Raw genomic sequence first — 13,595 nt, forward strand, 5'->3', positions numbered from 1 at the left:
GGATAGCATGGATTTGAAGGTTGCCTAATCTGGGGCTTATTTCTTTCAGATGTACAAGTCTGTGAGTGGAGGCCTAAAAGTAGAACAGATGCTAAGGTCTCGGCTGTCATTTGGATTAATAAAATGTACGAATGAATACCCTTATCGTGGATAAATTATTGGAATTATTCAGGGCACTAGGGTCGGTTTTCAGTAAATTCTTTTGAGTCCTAAATCAGACCATGTTTGCCCAGATTGTGCCGTACCCAGCTGGTGCAGAATTTGAATGTGTCAAAGTGACGCCGCTGTCCAGTTCTGTCCATATATATATATATAAAACTGGGTGACAATGTGGAAGCAGCTAAGGAGCATGTAAAATGCCACTCTGCCACGGCAGCCTTTCAGTAAGATTTCAACCATTTTTCTATCCTTTTGGCCTGGCGCCTGTTAAGAGAGTGTGGCAGCTGTGGTTCAGTTGGCAGTAGTCTTGCTGCTGAGTGACAAGGTTCTGGGGCCAAGTCTCACCCCAAGACCAGAGCTTACAAATTGATGCTGGAATTCCAATTCAGCTCTGAGGGAGTGCTGCACTGTCAGAGATGTGCTTTTCTAAGCACCCAAGAGTTTGCTGTCGGAAGTGGCGACAACCAAAACTACTGTCAGTGGTGACAATGACGTGAAGGCTAACAAATTGCATTTAGATAGTGACCATCGGGGATCAGTTACCTCAGTTGGCAGGATAGCCAGAGTCTGACGTAGGATAATGGCGGCAGTGCAGGATCAATCCCCATAGCTCTTGGGGCCCACCTCCTAAAAAAGAGTTAGATTTTTAAAAATAATTTTGCTCTTAGTTTCAACGTTTCTATGTTTCCTCACCTGCTTTTAATTGTGATGCCATGACATAAGCCTTGATGAGTAACCCTCCGACAATGAGGTCACTGCATGAAGAACGATAGTGCCTTTCATACTTAAAATTCCCCGATGAAGTACTGAGGGGATACTGCATTGTCAGAGGTGCCGTCATTTTAAAATTGAGCTCCTGGCCATTTCTTAGGTATACATGAAAGGCTCCTTGAGCAAGAAGAACAGGAGGGTTCACCCCGGTGGACCGGCCAATATTTCCCCCTCAACAAACATATCCCCCCAAAGGAAAATAATAACATTATCTGATTTTTGGCCGATAATTCGCTGATCTCTGGGACATCATACCCAGGTGGTACCCTAGAGAATGGGAACAGCTGCTGAACCGTGGGGGAAGAAGTTTGAAGGGGTGACAGGGAAGCTTGGTTATAGAGATGGGTTTTGAGAACAAATTTATTTTTCTTAAAGTTGGTGTGTGGTGGAAAATAGATTGGAATGGGAATTCCACAGCCCAGGATGAAGACAGCTGAAGTCTTGAATGATGGAGTGAAAGAAAATGATGAAAGGTCACATTTGGAGGAAATGTAGAGAATGTTGCAGACATAGGATGATGCAAGGCCACAAAGGTGTTTGAAGATGAGGCTAATTTAACGTGTTAGGTGACACGGAGTCAGGATTGGCCGGCTAGGATGGGGAATTGAGACAGATTTCTGCAACTGAGATTTGGGGAATCTGCATCTTTTGGTGGGTGGAATGTGGAAGGTCAGCAAACAGAACACTGGGGAGAACATGTTCAGGGGTGACAAACGGGGCAGCAGGGTAGCATTGTGGTTAGCACAATTGCTTCACAGCTCCAGGGTCCCAGGTTTGATTCCCGGCTTGGGTCACTGTCTGTGCGGAGTATGCACGTTCTCCCCGTGTGTGCGTGGGTTTCTTCCGGGTGCTCCGGTTTCCTCCCACAGTCCAAAGATGTGCAGGTTAGGTGGATTGGCCATGATAAATTGTCCTTTGTGTTCAAAATTGCCCTTAGTGTTGGGTGGGGTAACTGGGTTATGGGGATAGGTGTGGGCTTGGGTAGGGTGCTCTTTCCAAGAGCCGGTGCAGACTCGATGGGCCGAATGACCTCCTTCTGCACTGTAAATTCTGTGAAAAGCACGGTTAAGGTTTTCAGTGGTGCAGGGCTTGAGATTGGGGCAGAAGCAGGCAAAAGGGCTGCAATAAAAACAAACAGCTTTGACAAAAGGATAAAATGGGTATTTGAAGCTCAGGTTGGGGTTGCACAAGATACTAAGATTTCACATCGTTCAATTCAACCAGAACGAGTGACCAGAAAGATGCAGAGAATCAGCAGCATGAGAGGGATATATATGGTGGGACCAAAAATAATAGGTTTGATCGTTCTGAAGTTACAATTGTTGGATCTTTTGACCTAAAGAAGTGGTACAGGCAGCAGAACCAACAGTCTGACAGCCCAGAAGTGGTCACAGGAGGCAGATGATGGAGAGATGGATCTGGGTGTTGTCACCATGGTAACTTGATCCTTGCCCAAATGAGGTGTCATTGACAAGCAGCAGGTAGACAGGCAAAGGGGTGTGGGTCTCTCTTATGGGGATGTCTCTGGTGGAGGGTCTCCGTAATGGAACATAGGAACAGGAATAGGCCATTCAGCCCCTCAAGCCTGTCCCGCCATTCAATGAGACCATGGTTGATCTGTAATCTAATGCCACATACCTGCCTTTGGCCTTTATCCCTTAATATTTTTGCTTAACAAAAATCTATTTATCTCAGATTTAATATTAACAATTGATCTAGCTTCAATGCCGTTTTGTGGGAGAGAGTTCCAAACCTTTACCCCCTTTAAGTGAAGAAGTGCTTCCTAACATCTCTCCTGAATGGTCTAGCCCTAATTTTTAGACTAGTTCCCCCTAGTTTTAGAATCTCCAAACAGTGGAAATAGTTTATCTTTATCTACCCTGTCTTTCCCTGTTACTATCATGAATACTTCAATCAGATCACCCCTTCTAAATTCTAGCGGAAATAAGCCTAATTTGAGTAATCTTTGGTCAGGGTCCTGTGCCTAGGCACGGTGTGTTTCATTGTAAATCTGCCGCTGATTTCAGGGTAAGCAACCTGGAGCAGAGTGACAGTCCAACTGTGACCTCCACTTCAAGGAGGTTAGGGCCATTATCTCTTTGTTGCTCATGGGATCCTGTTGTTTCCTACATTACAGCAATGACTACAGTTCAAAAATTCTTCACCGTCTTAAATGCACTTTTGGATGTCCTGAGACCACAAAAGCAGCTGGATAAATGCCAGTCTTTTGTTTTATATTTTCTAGCAGTTCTAACACAAGGCGAAGATAAAATCCCTCCACCAATATCTCCTCATATTGCGCAGGCAGCAAGACCTCCCAGACCAGGGAATACTAGATGGGTTACACCAGGGCAGAACCAAGACTGATGTCGTAGGGAGAGTATTTGTTAGAGTGGCTGGGGATGGTTTAAACTAAAATGGCAGGGGGATGGGAATCTATGCAGAGAGTCAGAGGAGGGGGAAACGTGGACATGAACAAAAGATAGAAAGGGGACTAAGAAAGGCGATATGCAAAGAAATCAATGACCAGAATCAAACAGGGCTACAGTGAAAAATAATGGGAACGAGACAAGGCTTTGTGACTTAATGCGTGGTGCATTCACAATAAATTGTTAAATTAATCACTCAAATAGATGTAAACTGGTATGGGATTACGGAGCCTTGGCTGCAGGGTAACCAGGGGTGGGAACTGAACATCCAGGGGTATTCAGTATTTAGTAAGGGCAGACAAAAAGGAAAAGGTGGCAGTGTTGCATTGCTGGTTAAAGAATAAATTAACGTAATAGTGACATTAGCACCGACAATGTTGAATCTATAAAGGTAAAGATGAGAAACATCAAGGAGCAAAAAACATCAGTGGGGGTTGTATATAGACCCCGAACTATTGTGGTGATGTTGGGAATGGCATTAGGAAACTAGAGACACATCTGATAAAGGACCATTTGTAATTATGGATTATTTTAATCTGCATATTGATTGGGCAAACTAAATTAGTAATAATACTGTAGAGGAGGAATTCCTGGAGTGTATACAGGATGGTTTCCTGGACCAATATGTTGATGAACCAACGAGAGAACAGGCCATCCTAGACTGGGTACTGTGTAATGAGAAGAATAATTGGCAATCTAATTGTGCGAGGTGCCTTGGGGATGAGCGACCATTACATGATAGAATTCTTCATCAAGATGGAAAGTGACAGAGTTGATTCTGAGACGAGGGTCCTGAATCTAAATAAATGAAACTACCATGGTATGCGGTGCAAGGTGGTTATGATGGATTGGAAAACGTTACTTAAAGGGACGACGGTGGACAAGCAATGGAAAAGATTTAAAGAGGGCATGGTTATGCTCATTCCTGTCTTGCACAAACAAAAATGGGAAAGGTGGCCAAATGATGGCTTACAATGGAAATTAGAGACAGTATTAGATTCAAGAAAGAGGCATGCAAATTTGCCAGAAAATCCAACTGAGCTGAGAATTGGGAGCGGTTAAGAATTCAGCAAAGGAGGACAAAGGGATTGATCAAGAAGGGGAAAATAGAGTATGGCATTAAGCTTTGCGGTGAACATAAAAACAGATTGTAAAAGGTTCTATATGTGTGTGAAGAGAAAAAGATTGGTGAAGACAAATGTAGATCCCTTACAGTCAGAAACAGGGGAATTTATTGGGGAACAAAAAAATGGCTGACCAACTAAATACATACTTTAGTTCTGTCTTCACAAAGGAGGACAGAAATAACATATGTTGGGGATCGCAAAGTTTAGTGAGAGGGAGGGAACTGAAGAAAATCAGTATTTGTAAAGAACTGGTTTGGGGGAAATTGATGGGATTGAAGGTCGATAAATCTGCAGTGCCTGATAATCTATATCCCAGAGTATTTCAAGTGGCCCTAGAAATAGTGGATACATTAGTGGTAATCTCCTAAGATTCTTGACTTTGGAACAGTTCCTACAGATTTGAAGGTAGCTAATGTAACCCAACTATTTAAAAAGGGAGGTAGAGAGAAGTCAGAGAATTATAGACCAGTCAGCTTGACGTCAATAGAATGGAAATTACTAGAGTCCATTATAAAAGATAAAATAACAGAGCACTTGGAAAATAGTGGTAGGATCAGACAGGGTCTGCATGGATTTACACAAGGGAAATCATGCTTGGCAAGTCTACTGGAATTTTTCGAGGATGTAATTAGTACAGTTCACGAGGGGGAGCCGATGGATGTGGTTTATTTAGACTTTCAACAAAGTCCCACATAAGAGATTAACATGTAAAAGTAAAGTGCATGGGATTGGGGGTTGTGCATTAAGATAGATAGAAAAATGGTTGGCAGATAGGAAACAAAGACTAGGAATAAACATGTTTTTTTCCAAATGGCAGGAGATGACGAGTGGATTACTGCAGAGATCAGTGCTAGGACCCCAGTTATTCCCAATATATATGGATGATTTAGATCAGGGATCTAATGTAATCTCCCCAAATTTGGAGATGACACAAAGCAGGGTGGGAGGATGAGTTGTGAGGAGGATGCAGAGATGATTTAATGTGATTCAGACAAGCTGAGTGAGTGGACAAATGCAGGATGTGAACAAATGTGAGGTTATCCACTTTGGTTGCAAAAACAGGAAGACAGATGATCAGAACGGCTCTAGATTGAGAAGGGTGGTATGGTGACACAGTGGTTAGCACTGCAACCTCACAGCTCTAGGGTCCTAGATTCAATTCCGGCCTTGGGTGACTGTCAAGCCCACCCAAGACTTGGGTGACAGGGAGAAAGCTTGCACTTTCTCCCTGTGTCTGCATGGGTTTCCTGCGGGTGCCCCGGTTTGCTCGCACTGTCCAAAGATATGCAGGTTAGGTGGATTGGCCATGCTAAATTGCCTCTTAGTGTCAAAAAGGTTTGGTGGTGTTACTGGGATAGGGTGGAGCGTGGGCTTAAGTAGGGTGCTCTTTCCAAGGGCCAGTACAGAGTTGATGGGCCAAATGGTCTCATTCTGCACTGTAAATTCTATGATTCTACGAAAGGGGAATGTGTAACGAGACCCGAGTGTCCTTGTACACATATCAAGGCTGACAAAACAGGGATTGACTATATCTACACTTCACTGTGTGGGCTTCCGAATGGCAGAATTCAAATGCTCAGTACCACATAGGATTCACCCATCTACTAAATGAAAATGCTTTAAATATCAAAAAATACATTTCAGCACATCAAGCTCAGTGTCTCAGTAAAGTATTTCAAAAAAATAATCATGATTGTCACAAGTAGGCTTACATTAACACTGCAATGAAGTTACTATGGAAATCCCCCAGTAGCCACATTCCGGCGCCTGTTTGGGTACACGGAGAATTCAGAAGGTCCAAATTACCTAACAGCATGTCTTTCGGGACTTGTGGGAGGAAACCGGAGCACCCGAAGGAAATCCACGCAGACACGGGGAGAACGTGTGTGGTAAACCACTGTGTTCTTATAGTAAGGGTTGTACGGTAGAACCTGCACTACAGGTTCACCTGGGCCCCTGCATGCTAGCTCCGCCCAGGAGCCGGGTTATAAATATGCGTGGCCTCCAGCTCGCAGCCATTTTGCCAGCTGCTGTGGAGGGCCACACATCTGATACTAATAAAGCCTCAGTTTGGATTCAACTTCGTCTCCAGTCAAATTGATCGTGCCTCAATTTATCTGTATCAGATTCAGAAGATGGACCTCCGGATTAAACCAGATCGCCTGCAGTTGGATCCACACGCAAGCGATGCCAGAAAGGACTTCTAGCACTGGCTAGCTTGTTTTGAAGCGTATATCAACACGGCGCCGACCCCTGTTCCAGAGGCTCAGAAGATTCAAATATTATACTCCAGACTCAGCTCCAAAGTCTTCCCGTTGATCCAGGATGCGCCCAATTACGCTGATGCCATGACTCGACTCAAATTATGAGCAGAAGACGAACACGCTCTTCGCCAGACACGTGCTCGCAACGCGTACTCAGCTACCTGGTGAGTCAATCGAGGACTTCTGGAGGGCCCTGATCCCACTAGTTCAGGACTGTGACTGTCAGGACGTTACAGCTAAGGAGCACTCAGATCTCCTTATGCGGGACACTAGCGCTTTCCATGACGGTCGCCCTGCGCAATGTCCAGTCCTACGCCCCGAACCGCGTGGCCCACTCCTCCTACGCTTCATGGGCCCCACAGGCAGCTGCCCCAGCGGGGCGCTACCCACCCAATACGCCTGCGCTACGCGCCAGCCAGTGATCTCCGGGGGGCCCCGATGCTATTTTTGCGGCCAGCAAAGACACCCCCGCCAACGCTGCCCGGCCCGCGCTGCCCTTTGTAAGGCCTGCGGAAATGAAGGGCCACTACGCAGCGGTGTGCCAGGCCCGCTCAGTGGCCGCGGTCACCCCCAACTCCCCGGTCACGGACAATGGGCGCCGCTACCCTCCTCTCCTCCCCAGGCCATGTGCAAGCAATGGGAGCCACCATCTTCTCCCCCGCACAATACGTGCGTTTCATGGGCGCCGCCATCTTGCCCCACCCCCGCAATGTGCGTTCCATGGGCACCACCATTATGTAATCCCCAGGACCTCCGGGCGCTGCCATCTTGTCCACCCCGCAGCACATAGATACCAACGGCGTTTCTGGACCCCAACTCAACGGCCGCCTCACTACCCGGCGATCAACCAGGGCTCGCATCCATGGCAATCGCCCAGTCCCGACCACATACGCTGACCAACGCATCCACCAGCGTCAAAGTCAACGGCCATGTGACCTCCTGCCTACTGGATTCCGGGAGCAGTCAGAGCTTTGTACACCCGAATACGGTAAGGCGCTGCTCCCTTAAGGTACACCCTACCAATCAAAGTATCTCCCTGGCCTCCGGATCCCATCGCGTAGCGACCTGGGGGTACTGCACGGTCACGCTCACAGTCCAAGGCGTAGAGTTCCACGGTTTTCGCCTCTACGTCCTCCCTAACCTCTGCACTGCACTTATCTTCTGCCTGGATTTTCAGTGTAACCTCCAGAGCCTGACCCTTAAATTCGGCGGACCCTTACCACCCCTCACTGTGTGCGGCCTCACGACCCTAAAGGTCGATCCTCCTTCCCTCTTGGCCAATCTAACTCCAGATTGCAAACCCGTCGCCACCAGGAGCAAGCGGTACAGCACCCAGGATAAGGCCTTCATCAGGTCCGAGGTCCAGCGGTTGCTTCGGGAGGGAGTCATCGAGGCCAGCAACAGCCCCTGGAGAGCTCAAGTGGTAGTGGTTAAGTCTGGGGAGAAAAACCGAATGGTCGTGGACTACAGCCAGACCATCAACAGGTACACGCAGCTCGATGAGTACCCCCTCCCACGCCTATCTGACATGGTTAACCAGATTGCACAGTACCGGGTCTTCTCAACGGTGGACCTGAAATCCGCTTACCACCAGCTCCCCATCTGTAAATCGGACCGGCCATACACCGCCTTCGAGGCAGACGGCCGGCTATATCACTTTCTTAGGGTCCACTTCGGCGTCACCAATGGGGTTTTGGTCTTCCAAAGGGAGATGGACCGAATGATCGACCGGTACGGCTTGCGGGCCACGTTTCCGTACCTAGACAATGTGACCATCTGCGGCCATGATCAGCAGGACCACGACGCCAGCCTCGCTAAATTTCTCTGCGCCGCCACTCTCCTCAACCTCACGTATAACAAGGAGAAGTGTGTGTTCCATACAAACCGCTTAGCCATCCTGGGCTACGTAGTCCAGAACGGAGTTCTGGGGCCCGATCCCGACCGCATGCGCCCCCTCATGGAGCTCCCCCTCCTCCACTGCCCCAAGGCCCTCAAACGCTGCCTGGGGTTCTATTACGCACAGTGGGTCCCAAACTATGCGGACAAGGCCCGCCCACTCATCCAGTCCACTCATTTCCCCCTGACGGCCAAAGCCCAACAGGCTTTCTCCCGGATCAGAGCTGATATTGCCAAAGCTGGAATGCACGCTGTAGACGAAGCACTTCCTTTCCAAGTAGAAAGCGACGCATCGGACGTCGCCCTTGCCGCGCACCCTCAACCAGGCAGGCAGGCCCGTGGCATTCTTTTCCCGCATCCTCCATGCCTCCGAAATTCGGCACTCATCCGACAAAAAGGAGGTCCAGGCTATCATTGAGGCTGTGCGACATTGGAGGCATTACCTGGCCGGCAGGAGATTCACTCTCCTCACTGACCAACGGTCGGTAGCCTTCATGTTCAACAACACTCAGCGGGGCAAGATAAAAAGTGATAAAATCTTGCGGTGGAGAATCGAGCTCTCCACCTATAATTACGAGATTAAGTATCGCCCTGGCAAACTTAACGAGCCCCCAGACGCCCTATCCCGAGGTACATGTGCCAGTGCACAGGTAGACCGACTCCTGGCCCTGCACGACAGCCTTTGTCACCCAGGGGTCATTTGGTTGCACCACTTCATTAAGGCACAAAATTTGCCCTACTCCGTCGAGGAAGTAAGGCCGATCACCAGGGACTGCCAGGTCTGTGCGGAGGGCAAGCCGCACTTCTACCAGCCGGACCGCGCACACCTGGTGAAGGCCTCCCGCCCCTTTGAACGCCTCAGCGTGGATTTCAAAGGTCCCCTCACCTCCTCTGATCGCCACACATATTTCCTCAGTGTGATCGATGAATACTGATCCCTTAGCCATCACATGCCCCGACATGACGTCTTCACTCTATTCGGCTTCCCCGCCTACATCCACAGTGACAGGGGATCCTCATTCATGAGTGATGAGCTACGTCAGGTCCTGCTCAGCAGGGGTATCACCTCCAGCAGAACGACGAGTTACAACCCCGGAGAAACGGACAGGTAGAAAGGGAGAATGGGATGGTATGGAGGGCCGTCCAGCTGGCCCTATGGTCCAGAAGCCTCCCGGCCTCCTGCTGGCAAGAGGCCCTCCCTGATGCAATACATTCCACTCGCTCATTACTCTGCACGGCTACTAACAGTACACTGCATGAACGTCTTTTTGCCTTCCCCAGGAAGTCTACATCCGGGGTATCAATCCCAACTTGACTCACAGCTCCGGGAACCGTGCTTCTCCGTAAACATGTGCGGCTACACAAGGCGGATCCGTTAGTGGAAAGAGTGCACCTGCTCCACGCAAACCCACAGTACGCCTACGTGGCGTTCCCCGATGGCCGCCAGGATACCGTCTCCCTCAGGGACCTGGCACCAGCAGGTTCCAGCCCCACACCAGCCCCGTCGCCCCCTGCGCCATCCTCCCCTCCCCCGCCACCCCCATCACCCCCCCCAGGACCGTCCGTCCTCCCCCTGCCCACCCCCGTTGATGAAAGGATTTTGGCACGCTCCTGGAGTCAATTTCGACCATGACAGCACCAACATCGGCAGCTCCACTTCGTCGATCTCAAAGCACCATCAAGGCGCCGGACCGGCTGAACCTCTGACCGGCTCGCCGGATGACCGGAGACATTTTTTTTACTGCTCTGTAAATATTAAAGACTGCTAATTGTATATAGTTCTCTACCATCCCCGCCGGACTCAATTTTAACAGGGGGTGAATGTGGTAAACCACTGTGTTCTTATATTAAGGGTTGTACGGTAGAACCTGCACTACAGCTTCACCTGGGCCACTGCATGCTAGCTCCGCCCAGGAGCCGGGTTATGAATATGCGTGGCCTCTAGCTCGCAGCCATTTTGTCAGCTGCTGTGGGAGGCCACACATCTGATACTTATAAAGCCTCAGTTTGGATTCAACTTCGTCTCCAGTCAAATTGATCGTGCCTCAACGTGCAAACGTTGCAGAGACAGTGACCCAAGCTGGAAATCAAACCCGGCGCTGTGAAGCAACTGTGCTATATGCACTGTGCCCATTTGTGCTGGCAGTGCCTTAACTTTTTGTAACTGTTACCTTTTACCAGTATTGCCTCCCAAAATAGTTTTACATAGTTATGACACAGATCCTGGGCAGGATTCTCCATTAGCCGACAGCAATATTGGGAAAGGCAATTGGGCGGAGAATCGGTTCTGACGTCGAAATCGCAGTAGGTGCCGATTTGATGCCAAATCGCAATGCTCCAGCACCTCGACAGCGGGGTCAATGCATTCTGGAACTCATGTACAGTAGACACCATTTGCAGGTCATCAGCTGGCCCGACCCGGTATTCTCCGGGGCCTCTGCCTCCGATGAACTGAGTTCCCGTCGGCGCGGTCACTAGTGCTTTTAAAAACCATGAAACCGACGTGGCGGTGGCTGAGGGAGAGAGAGGACGTACGGAAGGTGTCCAACATTACCATAGTTTACTGACAGTTGTGCCGCTGGCCGGGGGCCTTTTGCCAGGACAAGTAGCGGGGGGTGGCCAGGAGGTGGGCTGTGGGGTCGAGGTGGACGGGCAGGGAACACCACTGCCACAGCTGGCAAGGCAGCCATGCAGCTGCGCACACCGCTAACAGCCCACTTCGAACTTAAGTGCCACGGGTCATAAAGGTGTCCCCCAGGGCAACACCCTGGGTGCGCTCTGTCCCCAGCCATCAGCTGTATAGGCGCGCTCCAGCGCAACCAGTGCCATCTTGTTGGCGGAGATGTGTGTGTGAGGATTGTAATGTGTATGTGCTGCTGCAGTTTGTCAGCCTCGTGAGTGTCAATCACGAGCCTGGCGAATCCCACATCATTTTTCATTGGACTCATTTGTGTTCCACGCGGCACCGGTGCTAGCCCCTCAACGGTAGTGAAATCGTTACATGTGCAGCGCAGTTTTTCTGTTGTAAAAGTCCACGGATTCTGTGTTGGTGTCAACACTTAGTCTCAGAAACGCAGAAACTCGCCCCCTTTTGAAACCTACACACTGAACAACACACTGAACATTGCTATGCTTTCAACCATATTACATTCTACTTTCAACCGAGGACAGCTAGCATGTGACTCCTTCATTAGTGTTCAAACATAGAAACATAGAAAATAGGAGCCAGAGGAGTCCATTCAGCCCTTCATACCTGCTCCGCCATTCAATATGATCATGGTTGACCATCCAACTCAATAAACTGTTCCTACATTCTCCCCCATATCCTGTGATCACTTTCACCCCAAAAGCTATATCTTACTCCTTCTTGTAAATTTACAATTGTTTTGACCTCCACTCCTTTCAGTAGTGAATTCAGTAGCGGTAGTGAATTCCACAGGCTCTCCACTCTCTGGGAGAAGAAATTTCTTATTTCATTCCTAAATGGTTTAGCCCGTATCCTTAGAACCCCTGGTTCTGGACTCCCCCGCCATTGGGAACATCTTTCCTGCATCTACCTGGTCTAGTCTGGTTCGAACTTTATAGGTTTCTGTGAGAACCCCCCTCATTCTTCTGAACTCCAGAAAATATAATCGACTCAATCTCTCCTCATCGGTTAGTCTTGTCACCCCAGGATACAGTCTGCCCTCCCTCTAAAGCAAGAACATCCGACCTCAGATAAGGAGACCAAAACTGCACAAAACATTCCAGGTGTGGCCTCACCTAGGCCCAGTATAACTGCAGCAAAACATCCCTGCTCCTGTACTCGAATCTTCTTGTTTTGAAGGCCAGCATACCATTTGCCTTCTTCACTGCCTGCTGCACCTTTAGGTGACTGGTGTACAAGGACACCCAGGTCTCATTGCATATTCCCCTCTCTCAATCTATATCCATTCTAAGATGGCAGTGCTTGAAATGGCAATCTTTTTCAAAGGTTTAGTTTCATGGATGCATCAAATCAACTGTTCCGTACGCATGCTCAACTTAATAACATTTAGCAGCTTGTGGTATCACTTGGAGTGCGCAAGTGCTAAGTTGTGACACCCGTCATTCAAAACTGACAGCCATAGTCTCGGTCCACTCAATTTTACTGGAGAGAAATGCTTGTACAATGGGCAGCTGGGATCAGAAACATCCCTGCAATAGAAACGGTAAGATGGTGACCTTCAGAACATTACTGTGCTCAGATACAAATGGATAGGCTTTGTTGCACAAACAGTCATTTTCACTGCACTTAAAATTTCCGATGATATCCCACTGAGCAGGTGAAAAACAGGCTGATTGCACACAACAGCTGCAATGGGTACCTTCGTTACAGGAATCTCAGCAACAGAGATGGGAGTGGAACACCAAAAATATGAAAGTGTTTCTCAGGACTTGCATTTCAGGAATTTCACGGCCATCAAACGATTTCCATTTATTGCAGGAGGAGAGTCACGCATTTATTTTAACCATAATATCCTCTGTCAATAATAATTTTAATTGTACTGATCCCACATCAAGTATTTGTTTAAAAAAAAAAATTATTTTATGCAACTAATGCCCCTGTAATTTACAAACCTCGGAGTCCAGAGTTTTAAAAGGTTGGGGCTGTTACTGCACCATACAAATGCAACTTTCAGAAAACCCGATGGATTTCACAAACACCGACCATTCTGGATCGGTGATGGACGCAACATGTCAGGCAACGGATAATTTCTGGAATAGGCTGTAACTTATAGGCAGTATTGTTTCCTCAGGAGCTGAATCTGAAACTTTAATCAACTTGAAATATGAAATAGAGTTGTTGAATTCATTCAAACTTTACCACACTCTCGTATTTGGGGGGGGGGGGGGGTACTTTTTTGCTATTTGAAGCTCTTAACTGACAAATCGGTGAAAATGACTCAAAGCACCATTAAATATTTCAG

The 13,595-nt window shown here is 48.3% G+C and overlaps 1 protein-coding gene across 1 annotated transcript in view; it reads right to left on the minus strand.

The window, feature by feature from the left end:
• LOC140396422 (monocarboxylate transporter 2-like) overlaps positions 1 to 13,595 on the minus strand; it is a 105,730-nt gene that overhangs the window by 20,862 nt on the left and 71,273 nt on the right.

The sequence above is a fragment of the Scyliorhinus torazame genome, chromosome 19 (assembly GCF_047496885.1).
Source record: "Scyliorhinus torazame isolate Kashiwa2021f chromosome 19, sScyTor2.1, whole genome shotgun sequence".
In the NCBI taxonomy this organism is placed as follows: Eukaryota; Metazoa; Chordata; class Chondrichthyes; order Carcharhiniformes; family Scyliorhinidae; genus Scyliorhinus; species Scyliorhinus torazame.